The sequence below is a fragment of the Asterias amurensis genome, chromosome 2, assembly GCF_032118995.1.
Source record: "Asterias amurensis chromosome 2, ASM3211899v1".
Lineage (NCBI taxonomy): Eukaryota > Metazoa > Echinodermata > Asteroidea > Forcipulatida > Asteriidae > Asterias > Asterias amurensis.
In genome coordinates this window covers 25,279,090-25,297,272 of record NC_092649.1, presented here as the reverse complement: position 1 = coordinate 25,297,272, position 18,183 = coordinate 25,279,090, and the positions used below count along the sequence as shown (strand labels likewise).

Below are 18,183 nucleotides of genomic sequence, written 5' to 3'. Positions count from 1 at the left end.
ACATGGATAACCTGCAGTGGTAAGAACGTAGTATTGAGTTTACTTTTCAGCAAAATATGAAACAATGCAAATCGATATAGATTACATGATATTAAGTACACTACCAATATGTCACTCAGTCACTCGGGGGGGGGGGGGGGGAAGGTTAATAAAGCTGGGTTGCCCTTATTAGACAAACATAAACTGTTTGATGACATGCAGGGTAGTCTGAATATAAAGTTAGTTAACTTGTCTATAAAGCATCCATTTCAAACAAGAAATGCTTGGTCATAACATGATAATAACAACAGAAAGAGTTGGGGGAGCAGGTATTACCCCTTTGGTCCCCCTCCCTTGATTATACTGTCAATTTTGTAAAACGAAATCAATATTACAGTAGAATGTAAAGAGATCATTGGATTTGCAAATTTATTAATGGAACAAATTCAAGCTCACATTGAGTGGATGTATGGGATCAAACTTCAAGACTTGCCCATTGAAGATATATTAGTTGCCATCACAGGATGAACTACAGTGGCTGGAGTGAAGCATTCAGATTCTATCAACCACATTTCTAAAAATCACAAGATTTGAAAGTTGACAAAATAGTACCAACAGTCACATGAACAGCATGCAGGCAAGTCCCAAATTGCTGCCCTCTGTGCATGCAGCAATTGTGGAAGAAAAAAATCAGTTTAAAAAAAAGGATCCCAAGGGATAACAATTTATTAAACTTGAAATAAATGAGAGTTGAACTATCATTAGATTGCATTCAATTTTTAAAAGAATGGCACAAAGTTTGATAATACTTCTCGAATGACACTCAGCTCAGGAACAATTTGAATCTGAAACCAATTTTTGTTTAGATGCAAGTGTCCTACAAATCGATAGGGTAAAAATAACAATGTGATATGACGTCTGTGCACGATACACGTTTTTTTTGTATGAGACAAATTAGAATTTAAAATTAGTAGATATGGGATAAAACTGCAAGACTTACCCATTGAAGATAATAGTTGCAATCACATGGATGACCTATAGTGGTTAAAGTGAAGCATCGAGTTTCTAGATAGCACTGCCTGTACAGTCACATGGATAGCCTGCAGTGAATTTCAGAATTAAGAAAAACATGACATTATCAACACATTTTTAAAAATCACAAGATTTGTAAGTTTTTCAAAGACAGTTGGCAAAACAGTACCAACTTGTTTTGAAAACTAAGAAATGGCACATAGGCTCAGGAAAAAATAAGAATAAAAATCACTAGGTTAAGAAGTTTCAAGGGACTGGGCAGCTTAACTTTTTACATCTAGGGTTGTCTGATTTATATAAATATCGTTTGAAGCTTTGCATGGTGTGGAGAGATAAGAAGAAACTATAAACAAATAGTAAACTTGCGGGTACAACCATGTGTAAACCTCTTAGGGTGAGTGTTGGCTCTAAAAAGAGCCAGTTGGGTCTCAACGTTTTGAACAGTACACTTTGCTCGTCTTCAGGAGAACGCTGGACTGCTGGAGGTGGTGGAACTTAAGTAGCGCCAACATACCTACGGAAGAAGCAGGCAACATCGCCAAACTACGTCTTTAAGGCGATCCTACACTACCAGACTGCACAAGCCTCACTCCAGAACAAGTCCACGACTTCCTCATCACCTGCGTCTCTGCTCCCAGCTTCAGGTGGCGAGACAAATTCTACGAACAAACCTCTGAGGCTGCCATGGGATCTCCTGTATCCCCGGTCCTGGCGGATTTGTTCATGGAGTAATTTGAACTAGACACGATCGAGAATGGCGATCTTTGCCCCAACCTCTGGCTCCGCTACATTGACGACACCTTTGGTTAGGCCCTATGGCAGCACTCCAAGAGTTCCTCGATAACCTGAACAGTCAACATCCACGCATCCAATTCACCATGGAACAAGAACAAAACAACATCTCCTTCCTCACAGACAAGTAACAAGACAATTATATTTTGAGGCATTTTACTCGACAAGCTGATGGCACTCTAGCTCACACCGCAAGCCAACACACACTGACAGATACCTTCACAACTCTTCATTCCATCATCTTCGCTTCAAGTCCGCTGTCCGCAACACCTTGGTCCGCCGGGACTTCAACACTTGTTAGTAGGACAGCTTGAAGCAGAAACTACACCACATCAAGACATCACCTCAACTCGACGGATACAAGACATTCAACCTCAGCAAACCCAAGACTATCTTCACACCAGATTAACGACCAGAGTTCAAGGCTGCAATCACCCTCCCATCGGCCCAAAGTTTTGATTGATGAGACTTTAAGACTTACCCATTGAAGATAATAATAATTTGCCTCAACATGGGTGAACTACAGTGGTTGGAATGAAGCATCGAGTTTCTAGGTAGAACATCCTTTAGGCTACAGTCACATGGATAGCATGTTCGAAGTTGTTAGACTTTCATCATCCGTGCAGGCAGCAGCCAACTCTGTCAAAGAAACAACCAGCCTGGCAAAAGAGACAGAATTTAGAAATACATGACATTATTAAAAAGCACAAAATTGGTAAGTTTTTGAAAAATAAGAAATGGCACATAGGCTCTGAAAAAAGTATTTAAGAATAAAATAAAAAAAGGTTAAGAAGTTTCAAGGGGCTGGGCAGCTTAATAGCTTTTTACATCTAGGGTTGTCTGATTATTATGTTTGTTAATCTCTCAAATTGGCGTTAATTTCAAACGAAAAATGTAACATTCCTAACTTAATAAAAGCTTAATTTTTTTCAGAATTTGGGGCTGGAAAGCATGGCCCCCGTGATAAGCCCTTGTTCTTTGACAAGTTTGAAGAAGAAAAACTAACTAATTTTAAAATAAGGATCGCAAGAGAGTACACTATTTTTTTACATTTGAAACAAATGAGAGTTGAACTATCAGTAAAAGTATTTTGTTAAAAGGCAGTGGACACTATTGGTAATTACTCAAAATATTTATCATCAGAAAACCTTTCTTGATTACAAGTAACGGGGGGAGAGGCTTATAGTATAAAACATTGTGATAAACAGCTCCCTCTGAAGTGACGTACTTTATGAGAAAGAAGTAATTTTCCATGAATTTTATTTCGAGACCTGAATGAGGTCTCGAAATCAAGCATAAAAAAGCACACAACTTCGACGACCGATTGAGCTCAAATTTTCACAGGTTTGTCATTTTATGCATATGTTGAGATACACCGACTGTGACGACTAGTCTTTGACAATTACCAAAAGTGTAAAATGGATAATTTTTGATAAAAGTTACACAAAATCAGTATGGGAACAATTACACATAAAAAATAATATATTTTAGTTGCAAGTGTCCAAGGACTGGATCTGGTAACAAAACACCAGAGAGATATGACCTTAGTGACGTGACAAGCTTTGTTTGATGTGACAAGTTAAAGCTCAAATTTAGTAGATATGGATAAAACTTCAAGACTTACCGGTGGCAGATAATAGTTGCTGTCTCATGAATGAACTACAGTGTTTGGAGTTAAGCAGGAAATTTTTATGTCACAACCTTTATAGTCACATGGATAGCCTGCAGTGAGTTTCTAGACATGTTCCAAGGTGTTCAACTTCCCTCATCTGATAGCAGCCAACTCTGTCAAAGAAACAACCAGCATAGCAACAGAGACATAAGCATGACATAAACTAGCCTTGCTCAAGGCAGTCGAATTATTCACTCCGAAAAAAGACCGCCGCTGTATAAAAACCCACCCGTATTCACTGTGCGTAAAACCCACCCGTATTCACTGTGCGTAATATCGCACGACACGATGCCCCCGTACACTATCCGCATGCGGAGGCCGTCAGGCCGACAGCCTTGTAGGATCTGTGTTGAAGCCACTGACCTCATTACTATAATAAGCGAAGAGTTCCCACGGTCAGCTCATTACCATAATGCCCGCGAAAGACGAGACATGTTTACCTCACACACCACCACCACGGACGCATGATAGGGTCCAAAGGTCGTGATAAGGGAAGTGCGTGATTGGACGTCAAAATGAATAATTCATTTGCCTCACATCCCGTGTTGTCTGATAGGTCTGACGAACGATGTAAATATTCATGAGCTGCATACTAGCATATCCTAGAGCCCCCCCCCCCCAATTTCGTCCACTATTGGAATTTTTTCAATACAACACATTAAAACGGGAAGATACAGACCCGACAAGGCTGTCGGCCTGACGGCCTCCGCATGCGGTTAGTGGTGTACGAGTGCAATGGCTTGTGTGAACAGTATTCGTGCGATGTGACAGTGTGTATACGGGTGGGTCATTCGGTGTGATCGCACACACCATGCACAGGGTATACGGCGGGTGGGTTTACAGCTGCGTCTTTTCGGAGCGAATAATGCGACTGCCTTGAGCAAGGCTAGACATAAACATGAAATTATCACGCACATTATTCAAAATCACAAGATTGGCCCTCGATTATATTGACAAATTGAACAAAAAAAAATATCTAAAAAAGAAGGATCCCAAGAAAGAACAATATTTGAAACAAATGCATCTTCAACTATTATCAGATTTCCAATCTTTCTAAAAGAATGGCATAAACTTTGGTAATACTGCATTAAATGACACAAAGTCAGCCTGTGAACAATCTTAAGTATACAAAAACATTTGCTTAGTTACCATTGACCCAGGAAATGATAAGGTGAAAAAAAAAAAAAAAAAAGAGATATGACCCAAGTGCACGGGACAAGTTTTGTTTGATGAGACGAAGTAAAGTTCAAATTTAGTAAACATGGGATGAAACTTTAAGACTTGCCTATTGAAGATAATGGTTCCTGTCACATGGATGAACTACAGTGGTTGAAGTGAAGCGTTGAGTTCCTAGATAGCACAACTTTTACAGTCACATGGATAGCCTGCAGTGAGGTCCTAGACATGTTCCAAGTTGTTAGATTTTCATCATCTGTTGCAAACTCTGTCAAAAGACACAACCAGCCTGGCAACAGAGACAGAATAAAGAAATATATGACATTATTAAAAATCACAAGATTGGTAAGTTTTGGAAAGACAGTTGACAACACAGCACCAACCTGTCGTTTTGAAAACTAAGAAATGGCACATTTGCTGTGAAAAAAAAAATTATTCCAGGATTGAAAAACACAAGGTTAGGAAGCTTCAAGGGACTGGGCATCTTTAGCTTTTCACAACTAAGGTTGTTTGGTTCATGAAGTGTGTTTAAAGATCAGCAGAATTGGTCTTTGAAAAGCGTTTGTTATGAAATGCATATGGTAAAATAGATAATTCTAAAGTAGAATACAATAATCCACACAAAAACGCCTTGAAGTTGCACGGTTTTCCTTTTTTGTTTTGGTTGCAAACAAACTAGTTTGGCCATTTTGTGGAGTCCAAAATTTCCGATCATGTTAGTAAGGTAAACTTGAAAAGGTAAAAAAAAAAGGAAAAAAGATACTACCTCAGTGCATGGGACAAGTTTTGTTTGATGAGACAAAAAAGTTCTAATTGAGAAGATGTGATCAAACTTCAAGACTTACCAATTGGATAATAATGGTTGCTGTCACATGGATAAACTACAGTGGTTGAAGTGAAGCATCGAACTCCTAGATAGCACAACCTTAAAGTTGCATGGACAGCTTGCAGTGAATTCCTAAACATGTTCCAAGTTGTTAGACTTTCATCATCGGTGCAGGCAGCTACCAACTCTGTCAAAGACAAAACCAGCATGGTAACCAAGTCAATATTAAGAAATACATGACATCAGCAACTACATTATACAAAATCACAAGATTGGTGAGTTTTTGAAACACCGTTGACCAAACAGAAAAAAGATAAAAACCAATTGTGTGGGAAGCATAGGATCCAAAGAGAGAACAATTTATTCAATTTGCAACCAATAATAATAATAATAATAATAATAATAATAATAATAATAATAATAATAATAATAATAATAATAATAATATACCGTTTTTATATAGCGCTTTTCACGCCGGAGGGCGTCTCAAAGCGCTTCCGACAATATTACCCCTGGTCACCGGGCCTTAAATCATTCTTTAAACCATCTCAGCTCCCTGGGGAGTATACAGCCTGTGCGACAAATACATGCGCTACTCGGCTAAACCAATCACAAGAACCACCTCTGCCCTCACAGGTACCCATTTACCCCTGGGTGGAGAGAAGCAATTATAGTTAAGTGTCTTGCTCAGGGACACAAGTGTCACGACCGGGATTCGAACTCACACTCTGCTGAACAGAAGCATCAGAGCTTGAGTTCGGTGCTCTTTTTTGATAGCCAATGGGAGTCGGACTATCATTAGATTGGCAATTTTCTGTTAACGATCAGCACAAGCTTTAGTAAACAAATTAAGAACTACTAAAACAGCTTGGAAAACAATTTGAAACAAATTATTGAAATGTCCGAGGATTTGATGTGTTAAAAAACATTAACGAGATATGACCTCAGTGCATGGGACAACTATTTTTGATGAGACAAATTTAAGTTCAACTTTAGAAGGTATAAAACTTCAAGACTTGCCCAATGAAGACAGTTGTTGCCGTCACATGGATGAACTACAGTGGTTGTAGAGAGTTCCTAAGATAGCACAACCTTTACAGTCACATGGATAGCCCGCAGTGAATTTGTAGACATGCTCCAAGTCGTTAGACTTTCATCATCTGTGCAGGCAGCAGCCAACTCTGTCAAACAAACAAACAGCATAGCAACAGAGACATAATAAGAAAATACATGTCATTATCGGATACATTTATTAAAATCACAAAATTGGTAAGTTTTTGAAAGACTGTTGCCAGAAAATTAAGACAAAGTCTAATTGCATGGGAAAAATATGTAAGTATTGAAAAACACAAGGTTAAAGCCATTGGACACTTTCAGTAAACAGTATTATCAAATGGCCCACACTTCATGTACCACAACTTATATATAAAACTACAAACCTGAGAAAATTTAGTCTCAAGCGGTCATCGGAGTCGGGACAAAATTACAGGACAACCCACCCTTGTTTCACCACACTTCGCCATTTCATGACATGTGTTTAAATTAAATATGTAATTCTCGCTATCGAAAATTGATACTGTTTTAATGTTTTCTCAAAAAGTAAAGCATTTCACGGAATGATATCTCAAGATAAGTCTTTCACTATTACCTTCTGTAAACCCTGTAAATCCGTTGTAAATCTGTGAACTAAAAAAAAAACTGTATCAAAAGTGTTTAAGGGCGTAGAGAAGTTTCAATGGACTGAGGAGCATTAGCTTTTTACATCTAGGGTTGTCTAATTATTTACTTCTCAAATTGGTGTTGGGGGGGGGGGCGAGGCATGGCCCTTTGTGATCGGCCTTGATTATTGGTCATTTTGAAACAGTTTAAATTTAAAAAGTTTCAATTTAAAAAGAAGGATTCCAAGATAGAACCTTTTATTAAATTTGAAACAAATGGAAATTGAACTATCATTAGATTTGCAATGTTTAAAAGGATGGTACAAACTTTTGTAATATTTCATGAATGACAAAAAAATCACCTTGGAAACAATTTAAAACTGAAAAATATATTGATTTTAGTTGCAAGTGTCCAAAGATAGGATCAGGTGAAAACAATGGAGAGAGATATGGCCTCAGTGTATGGGGACAAGTTTTGTAAGATGAGACAAACCAAAGTTCAATTTAAGTAGATACAGGACAAACCTTCAAGACTTACCCATTGAAGATGATATTTGAAGTGAAGCAGTGAGTATACAAATAAGTGAACTGCCGCGGTTGGAGTGGAGCAGTAACTGTGCTGTCACATGGATAACCTGCAGTGGTATAAATGTAGCATTGACTTCACTAATCAGCAAGATATGAAGCATGCAACTCGATAAAGTTTTTGGATTGCATGATTTAAGTATATCATCATTATGGCATCAAAGGGAACACAGTTTTAAAAAGCTGGTATGGCCTAAACAGGCAAAGGAAAATGTTTGGTATTCGTCCAGGGTTGTCTGATTAGTAAGTTCCATAACTTGTCAATAAAGCGTCTATTCCAGACAAAAAATGTACCACCCGTAATGTAATAAAACAAATTATTTTTTAGAGTCTTGGGTGTGGGGGATGGCCCTTTTGGGCTCCCCCCCCCTTGATTATTTTGTCAACTAATCAGAAATTAACGAAGAATCCCAAGCGATCCTTGGACTTGCAACTTCTTTTAAAGAATTGCACAAACTTTGCTAAATTATTTCATGATTGATAATGACACAAAATCAGCTTTAAAAGTGGAAACAAATTTGTTTTTTAGTTTAAATGTCCCGGGATTTGATGGTAAAAAAACAACTGAGAGGTGCACAGGACAGGACAAGTTTTGATTGATGAGACAAAATTAGTAGATATGGGATCAAACTTCAAGACTTACCCATTGAAGATAATAGTTGTTGACCTACAGTGTTCGTAGTGAAGCATTGAGTTCCTAGATATCACAACCTTTACATGGATAGCCTGCAATGAGTTTCTAGACGTATTCCAAGTTGTTAGGCTTTCATCATCCGTGCAGGCAGCAACCAACTCTGTCAAAGAAACAACCAGCATGGCAACAGAGATAGAATTAAAAAATACATGACATGACATTGAAGGAACACGTTGTCTTGGATCGGTTGAGTTGGTCTTTGAAAAGTGTTTGTAACTGTTTGTTTTAAAATGCATATGGTTAGAAAGACATTTTAAAAGTAGAATATTGGGATCCACACAAACATGCATCGAAATTGCAGTTTTCCTCATACGTCTGGAGAACCACCGTCTGCCATTTGGTGGGGTCAACATTTTGACTAAATTTGGCTAACCATAAAAGATTGCGACATAAAACGTGCCATTTTAAAAGTAGAGTATAATGATCCACACAAGTATCACTCAGAAAATTTCGTGGTTTTCCTTGCCTCGTCAACTAAATCGGTCGGCCATTTATAGGAGTCAAATTTTTGACAAACAGTTTCCAATGCTTTTCGACTGATCCAAGGCAACATGTTCCTTGAATAACCGTATTATTATTATTATTGGTAAGTTTTTAAAGAAAGTCACAAAATGGTATAAATTGTCGAGGATTAAAAATGTGAAATGGTGTAGGCCCCAACATTGGCTTTTGAGAGTTGCGCGGGCACTGGGATACAGTTAGTGAGTTGAAAAAAAAATCATGAGGTTGTTTGTGAGAAATGTGCCATCATGCGTGGTGAAAAAAAAAACACACAACATCAGTGTGTAAAACCTTTTCCAGCTAAAACACCAGTACATTGGCAAGTTTATATAGAAATAGCCATCATGAGCCTCAAGTAACATCAACCAAATACAGTCACAACACTTGCTATAATTTGAATAACTAAAAACAGTTAAAAAAAACTTTAAATAACAGGTTGGCAAGTGAATTAGCAAAAATTGAACTCCAGAACAAAATGTTTTTATTTAATTTAATTTTTTTAATTTTTATAAAAAGACTTTATAACGAACGAATAAAGGAAAAAGACCTTACCTGAAAGCCTGTGCCATTATGTATTTCCACTGAAAAAAAACCACGTATGGACAATTAAATTTGTGGAGGCTTTACAAACAGCAGAAAACAAAAATTCTTTTATAAAATCGACTTAAAATTTAACAAGAAAGAACATGAACCAATTGAATCGAGCGCCCGAATGCAATCGTTGCTTACCTAGCTATGCTATTTTACACTCTCAATTTTTCGATCAAAAAAAAAAAAAAAAAAAGAGAGAACAAAAAAAGATTTAAATTTTTACCAACTGCATTTTTTTGTAAGTACCACGTCCCCAGAGATGCAAACACTAAATTCCGTAAAAAAGGCAAACTAAACAAACTATTTCCAACGAAGGACGTGCACTGCCATTAAAGACGGAAACATAATCATCGCGGTGAACGTTTGCCGCTGCACACAGTACACACAGGTACACACACACGTGAAGCCTGAAAAAGCGGCTGAACCAATTTCTACAAAGAGACTGTAGAATGTATGCGGTATAAGGTGCCTTGCTACACGTGACGTCATAGTAGGCAAATCGCATGTCAGAAGGCACTAAACAACTTGAAGTGTGAAATTTAAGAACGTACATTTTGCTTGGGAAAATTTTTGAAGGTTTAAAAACGTTTTGAGGGACCAAGCAACGTAGTTTTGGAAAACATAATGGATGGTATAAAATTGGCATTTGGGATACATATTAAGAGTTGAACAAAATCAAAATGTTGGCAAGTCTTTGAGAACTAGAGCAACATGCAATGGGAAAATTAAAGATAATTTTGGGAGTTAAATATCAGGACTTTGGCAAAACTTTGAGAAATAGACATCATGAGCCTACAAAAACAACCAATTCACTTAAGTCACCTGGAAGTGGTATTTTTTATCAAAATAAAGCTTTTGTCACTAATATATGTGTTTTGATGAGTGGAATGTGAATAAACAGTTAACAAAGGTTTAAAAAAAAAACAGTTCTTATGTATTTACAAATTTAAGAGTAGACCTCGACCCGAGAGGGCGCTGTTCGTGACGTCAATCGAGGCAGACTTTGCCTGTAATGCGTAGAGTAAACACAATTGCAAAGTACATGTACGGACCAAGTCGTGAGTACATTTCAAAAACAGATTTTAGTTTTTTTTTCCGGCAATGCCGACCAGGTGTATTGCTGCTGAATGCAGAAAAACACTTTTTGAAATGTACCAAGTCACGACTTTGACGTACATGTACTTTGCACATGTGTTTACTATATGCATTGCAGGCAAAGTCCGCCTCGATTGACGCCACAAAAGGGGTAGGCGGAGTCAGCCCCAAACAACTTTATAAATGTTTTAAACATATTTAACAATTACTAAAAAAATTGTTTTATTGTTCGTAAGCATATACTCTTATGTTTGAAAGAAAAAAAAATTCTAATTCCAGGTGACTTTAATATAGCACAACATCGATAATAAATTGAACATTCAAACATTTTACATGGTCAGGTCTGTTACTGACTGAATATGAGCAAACAAACAAAATAAAATAAAATGACAATTGTTTTTTAAAAATTGGAGCCCAGTTGGTCATCGAAGTTGCAAGATAATAGTTATAGAAAGACAACCTTGTCACAATAAGTTGTGTGCTTTCAGATGCTTGATTTTGAGACCTCAAATTCTAAATCTGGGGTCTCAAAACAAAATTTGAGGAAAATTACTTCCTTCTCAGAAACTATGTCGCTTCAGAGGGAGCCTTTTCTCGCATTTTTTTTTATACTATTAACAGCTCCCCATTACTATTACACCAAGTAAGGTTTTATGCCTACTTTCAATTCAATTAAATAAAATACGGTTATTCCATATTCTTGTTAAAAACAAACAAAATTGAGAGCATTAAAGACAATGGACACTTTTGATAATTGTCAAAGACCAGTCTTCTCACTTGGTGTTTCTCAACAAATGCTTAAAATAGCAACCCTGTGGGAAATTGAGCTCAATTGGTCGTCAAAGTTGCGAAATAATAATGGCAGAAAAAGCAACCTTGTCACACGAGTTGTGTGCTTTCAGATGCTTGATTTCGAGACCTCAAATTGTAAATCTGAGGCCTCGAAATCAAGTTCGTGGAAAATTACTTCTTCCTCGAAAACTACGTCACCTCAGAGGGAGCTGTTTCCCACAAAGTTTTATACCATCAACCTCTCCCCATTACTTGTCACGAAGAAAGGTTTAATCCCAATAATTATTTTGAGTAATTAACAAGTGTCCACTGCCTTTAAACAGTACATGGAAACGTAAAAAAATCTAGAGTGCATTCAATTATACAGAAACAATATAATTTCAAAGCAAATAATAAATAAATAACTAGAAATTAACTATGTACAAGAGAGGAGTGAGGGCATGAGGCTGTGAGAATAAGCCGAGGCTTGTAGACAAAGCCTTTATACAGAACGACTTAAAAAAAAGAATAAAAAAAAACAGTGAGAAAGAAAAAAGGACAAGACAAACACAAAATGATAATACAAAATGCTGACGACAAAAAAATACAAAGAATATAAAACCAGGCTAACTGAAGACAACAAATGTAAATAGATAAGTGAAGAGAAAAGCTATGTTGCATAGTGGGAGAGGAGGACTCTTTTGTATGCTAATAATTATTTTGAGTACTTACCAATAGTGTCCACTTTTCAGGAATGGAAATGCAGAGGTACTGAACGATTTGCGCAGTATTAGCCCAGGGAACCTTAACAGAAAAAGCACAATATCAGTTTTCAGACAATTTCAGCAAAGAAAAAAATTCAGCAAATTTTGATAGATTGGGCAACATGTTTTGGTGAAATGTCTAAAGATGGTGTAAACATTGGTTTTTGAGCGTTGGGCCAGCACTTGGATGCAGTTTGATAGTTGAAAAAAAAAAATCATAAGGTAGGCAAGGATTGAGGGATGGCACAACATGCAGGGGGAAAATAATTATTACAAAATCCACTTGTGAACAATTTGAGAGCTGAAATATCAAAGCAACAAATGGCAAAATTTTAGAGACAGAGCAAGAAGTAGGTTATCCAATCCTAGTGTACAGTATTTTTGTATTTTAGTCTGTGTTTATTTGGTATTCTGAAATGGTACCTAAAAACTTTTCAGAAAAGTTTCTGTATGGCGCCACCAATTAAATAATAATAGTATCTCATTTACCTCAATGCAACACTCCTCTTTGTAAAAATTATTAAAAAAGTGGTGGTGCCATATGGAAATTTATCCTGACGTAGTTTTCGAGATAAAATTATTTTTGATATTGAGACCTCCGATTAAGAATTTGAGGCCTCAAAATCAAGCATACAAGGATAACTCTGTATGACGCCACCACTTTTTAGGTAAATTAGATACTATATTATTTCATATCAAAAGAAAAGTGGTGGCGCCATACTGAAATTTTTTCATACACAACTTTGTGTGACCATCACCATGGTGCGACAAGAGTGTTTTTTCTTTCATAACTTTGATGATTGAGCTCAAATTTTCACAGATTTGTTATTTTTGTGCACATGTTGACATACACCAACTGTGAACTTAGTCTTTGAGAACTACTAGTAGTGTCCAGGTCTTTAAACAAATAATGTTGTATTTCTTTATGTTTTTCAAAAAAATTATGCAGAATTAGCACAAAATCAATGCTTTACAACCATGAAGGTAGAACTCTTCCTCAATGGTACAACAGCGTCTTTAATTTCACTGGGTACTGGATGAGTTGGACGGACGCGTTGTATGATGATGGTGTATGAGAGGGTGGTTGTTGCGATTGCGATCGACCATGACTCTGGCCCGCACAACACATAATTCAATCAACACAAATAATTAAAGACAGTGGACACTATTGGTAATAGTCAAAGACTAGCCTTCACAGTTGGTGTATGCATAAAATAACTAACCTGTTAAAATTTGAGCTCAATCGGTCATCGAAGTTGCGAGATAAACTATGAAAGAAAAAAAACACCCTTGTCACTGGAAGTTGTGTGCGTTTAGATGGTTGATTCCGAGGCCTCAAGTTCTAAATCTGAGGTCTCGAAATCAAATTCGTTGAAAACTACTTCTTTCTCGACAACTTTGGCACTTCAGCCGTTTCTCACAATGTTTTAGTATCAACCTCCCCCCATTACTTGTACCAAGTAAGGTTTTTTGCTAATAATTATTTTGAGTAATTACCAATAGTGTCGAATAGGCCTATGCTCTGTTCAAAAATATTCTTCACCATTTTGTGGATATGATTATAAAAAAAACAAGGAAACATAACTTACGGATTATGGTTATGTTGGAGCTGGGGTCTCTATGCAGCAACACTTGCACTGAAGTTGATCACTACTATCTGTTACACTAGACAAATGACATTTCCTCATTGCTGCTGTTGAGAATTCAATCTTTTTGATGCAAAGTACACTTCGCTTTTTGCAGGACAACTAAAAGCTGCACTCCTTGGGGCTATGACAAAGAAATACGTGAAACCACCAACCATATCGAACTCGTTCTCAACACGTGCAAAAAAATGTATTCTCAGCGCAGGACGGGGTTATTCAAACTCACTCTCAACTATCGCGATCCCTCGCTCGCTCCCCTCACCGAGCTGAAGCTAGCCGATTTTCTGGCCAGATTTTCTACCGCGCCAGCTGGCCGCGTATTCCGGACACAATGGAAAATAGAACCCATGCATTTAAAGGCGTGGAATTTTGGCCTCCCATCCTTTCTAATTTTAACGATTTGTTTTCATTGTAACTTCGAGTATTTTTTTCACAATTCTTAAGAAACATATCAGTGGAACAATAACTGTATCAATTCATTGAATAATTAACCAGTAATTAGCGGGCATAGTTAAATAGCTCATCATCCAGACTATAAAAACAAATCTGCTATTAAATTTGCACTCATCCCCAATTAAATCATGATAAATGTAGCCTTTATGTTGCATATAAAGATGAACAAATTATTATAACATAATCCGATAGACCCATACCGCTGGGCAGACTTCGAGGAAGCGCCATCGGTATACATAGAATACACGCTAGCATACACGCCGTGCTGACACACATCACGGTGGAAGTGTACAGCCGGTAGAAAAAATGACTGATATAGGTGCCGGTCGAATGGTCATAGAGCAAGCCCATGCTCTACGCATAGAGAAAGGGCTGTGGTGCTGGTCGAATGGCCATCATGTAGCATCATAGAGGCCTTGCTCTACATGCTACCGTAGAGTCTACGGTAGCATGCAGCATGCATCCTATAGCCCTTGCTCCACGGTAGCATGCAGCATGCGTACATGTATTCCTGACTGATTCCTGTGTGTCAAGAGGACTGCACTGTGGGCATGTTGCCGTGTGGTGACGACCATGGGTGACCCACCATGCTTAGTCCGTGCAGGCGGTAGGCCTACACACCGTCTGATATTTCGAAATTTTCATTCAACATACGATCTGCTCAAGCATTTCTAAAATAATGTTCACTCGAAAAACAAATTCAAATTTTCCCCCAAAAATCAACAATGGCCATGCCTAGTGTAGTTAAATTTGTTCCTGATTTTTTTTTAAAGCAGTTTTGCCCTAAAAAGCATCAAACTTTGCCCTAAAATGAATACTAAGAGCCACACCACAGGCCACTTGAGCATGTAGAGTGACAATTTGAAAACTTGACAAAATTTAATCAAATAAATGTGTACAGGGAGTAAAACAAATTAACTTTGGGTAATATGAGGGGTGCCAATTGGCAACAGGCATGTAGAGTCTATAGTGACCAGCCAGACTTGTTAATATTCGCTGCCAGGCACTTGTAAACGTAGGGTGCGTTCCCCGGGTCGACCCCGGTGTGTGGCGTTTTCTTTTTCCATGACGAACGTGTGCAGATAGTTACCCACGTTTGTCCTGGGGAAAAAAACCGCCATACACCGGGGTAGACCCAGGGAAGCTAAACGAACGCAACCCACACTTTCGCATTAGGCGAGCGCCCTCTTTAAATTGTTTACGCGTGTACTCAATTTGCATAAATTTCAAGCTTCTGTAGTTTGCTTTGCGCTTGTAAGTAATTTGCCTAATTTATTCAGTTTGTGTATTCATAGGACAATACACCATGAATACCAAAATAGTACCCGGGAAAAGCAAGTGGTAGCAGAACCACACTCTCACATTTGGTACGATTGGTGCCACACCTTATGAATTTGTCGCCGGGCTGCAAAGTATTATACATCCATTCAGCCGCGCTTCCGTGGGTAGATAACCCCAACTTCGGAGGCAAGGAGTGAGATGAAACAAGATCCCCGTAAGTACTTTTAGCTTAAATTTATTTAATAACATGTAGGGCCTACTCTAGGTTTTACTTGCACCCTCCCATATTAATAATATTATGACGGAATTTGATCTTTGGACCTCCCATTGCGTTGGCAAGAGTCCAAATTGGTTTATTACAGGACATATTGGTTCCAGATTTGTTCTTTGGGTCTACCTAAGACCTTGGGAAGTCTTAAAGTGATATATAACTTGGCATAAGATTTATTCGTTGATTTTTGATGATTTTTAAACTAAGGCTTTATTGTTAAAACGTGAACCTGCTGATTGAAACGGAGATTTGTCTTAGTGAATTTTCGGCAGATATTTACAAGTTGCATAACTTAACTGTCTTTAAATTATTATTTTGATTTCTGGGAAGATAATAATGTACAAAGTTGTGTAAATTAAATTTACTTAATTTTGGTTCTTTCTTTTAATTTTCAGAGAACCGTTCTGACTGTCGCTTTTTTTATAGTTGTACGTGGTGAACATAACTTTCAACTGTAAATATATAAGCACCCAATAAGGTAACTATAACTTCAAAATCAATCTTGTTGTCACTGCCTGTAAAGTAGCCTTCCAACTCGGTTACATATTTTACTCAAATGGCCACTGGACTAAGATGAACACTAAAAGGCATACCAATCACTTTGGCTATGAGGGGGGGGGGGGGTGCCAATTGGCGACCTTCCTTAAGAGTCTATAATCAATTGTGTGCACTACCCTTGAGGGAAATACTTGTGCTAGTTTTTGCGCATATACACAGTTTGAATGGGGGTCATTTTTAACGTCGACTTTAAAGCTCGACCAGAAATGAAAACCAAACTGGTACCACTGTGCTAAAGTTTTAGACTGTTAACAGACCTAAAGCCAGAAGTAAAACAGGTTGACTAAATAATAAGTAGTGCTTTCTTGCTCCCAGGTACGCAGAGTTAAAAGAATACTAAAAGGCATTTCATAAAGTTCACTTTGATTATGAGGGGTGCCAACTGGCAACCTTCTTGAAGAGTCTATACTCTTATATAGAGAGTGAAATGAATAAAAAAGGCATACTTGCCATAAATTCACTTTGGCTTTGAGAGGTGCCGATTGGAAAACTTGACAGAGTATCTATACTCATTTGTACAGAGGATAAAATAAATACAAAAATGCGTTACATAAAGTCACTTATTTGTTATAATGCGTTTTTATCTCTCTCTAAAAATGTGTGTTTAAGGGATCGATACTTTTACTTTCTTTGTCATTTGTTGATCCAGTGCGGCATTTTACAGCAGTTTGGGTGCTCCAATACAGGAAGGTATACCTCCTCTGGTTGCAACTTCCATTTGTACTTACTTTATTTAATCTGTTTACTTGTAATCAATATTCCTTTGAAGGCAGTGGACACTATTGGTAATTACTCAAAATAATTTATAGCATAAAACCTTTTTTGGTAAAGAGTAATGGGGAGAGGTTGATAGTATAAAACATTGTGAGAAACAGCTCCCTCTGAGGTGACGTAGTTTTCGAGAAAGAAGTAATTTTCCACAAATTTGATTTCGAGACCTCAAGTTTAGAACTTGAGGTCTCGAAATCAACCATCTTAACGCACACAACTTCGTGTGACAAGGGTGTTTTTTTCTTTCATTATTATCTCGCAACTTCGATGACCGATTGAGCTGAAATTTTCACAGGTTTGTTATTTTATGCATATGTTGAGGCACACCAACTGTGAAGGCTAGTCTTTGACAATTACCAATAGTGTCCACTGGCTTTAATTTTGTTGTTGTACAAAAATGGAAATAAAACAAACAAACAAACTTTGGTTGTATGGGGTGCAAACTGGCATTAAAAAACCTTCAAGAAGAGTCTATACTACAACATGTACAGAGAAACAAATTAAGACAAAAAAAGCATACCATAAAGTTACTTTGGTTATGAGGGCTGCCAATTAACAACCTTTACTCCTATGTTCAAAGAGTAAAAAGATTTCAAGGTGGCATACTATAGAGTAATTTTTGCTAGTCTTTACTCATCATAATAATGTAAAATGGACCCTTTTCATGAAATATGTTGGTTGGTAAAAATGAGGGAACATCGCGCTGTTTTGTACACAGCTAATGGCTGCAGGACACGACGCAATTGTCAAGGGCGTCAATCCATCTTGAAAGATGGGGGGGGGGGGGGACATAATAATGATGGCGTAGATGATCTCTGGTGCATTTTAGATGCTCTGGGTTGTAATCTAGGGTCAATTTTGAGGGGGGGGGGGGGGGGCATTTAATATAGTGTCCCCCACCCTCTGCTGCCCCCAGGTTATTATGCCCATAGTGGGACACTGGGTTTGGTCTTACACAGTGCAAAACATGAGTTTATGAAAAAGGTGGTCAAAAGACACGGGAACATTTGATATTATGTCCCCCCCCCCCCCCCACCCTTCGAAAATGGGGTGGGGTGGGGAACACG

At 37.7% G+C, this 18,183-nt stretch overlaps 1 long non-coding RNA gene across 1 annotated transcript; it reads right to left on the bottom strand.

Moving 5' to 3' along the window:
• Positions 1-6,569: 6,569 nt before the first annotated feature.
• On the bottom strand, positions 6,570-8,470 carry LOC139952474 (uncharacterized). Its single transcript, XR_011787896.1, has 4 exons — positions 8,364-8,470; positions 7,674-7,770; positions 7,126-7,163; positions 6,570-6,658 (listed from the first exon to the last, which is right to left on the bottom strand). It is a non-coding gene; the product is annotated as an uncharacterized lncRNA (long non-coding RNA).
• Positions 8,471-18,183: the final 9,713 nt, after the last annotated feature.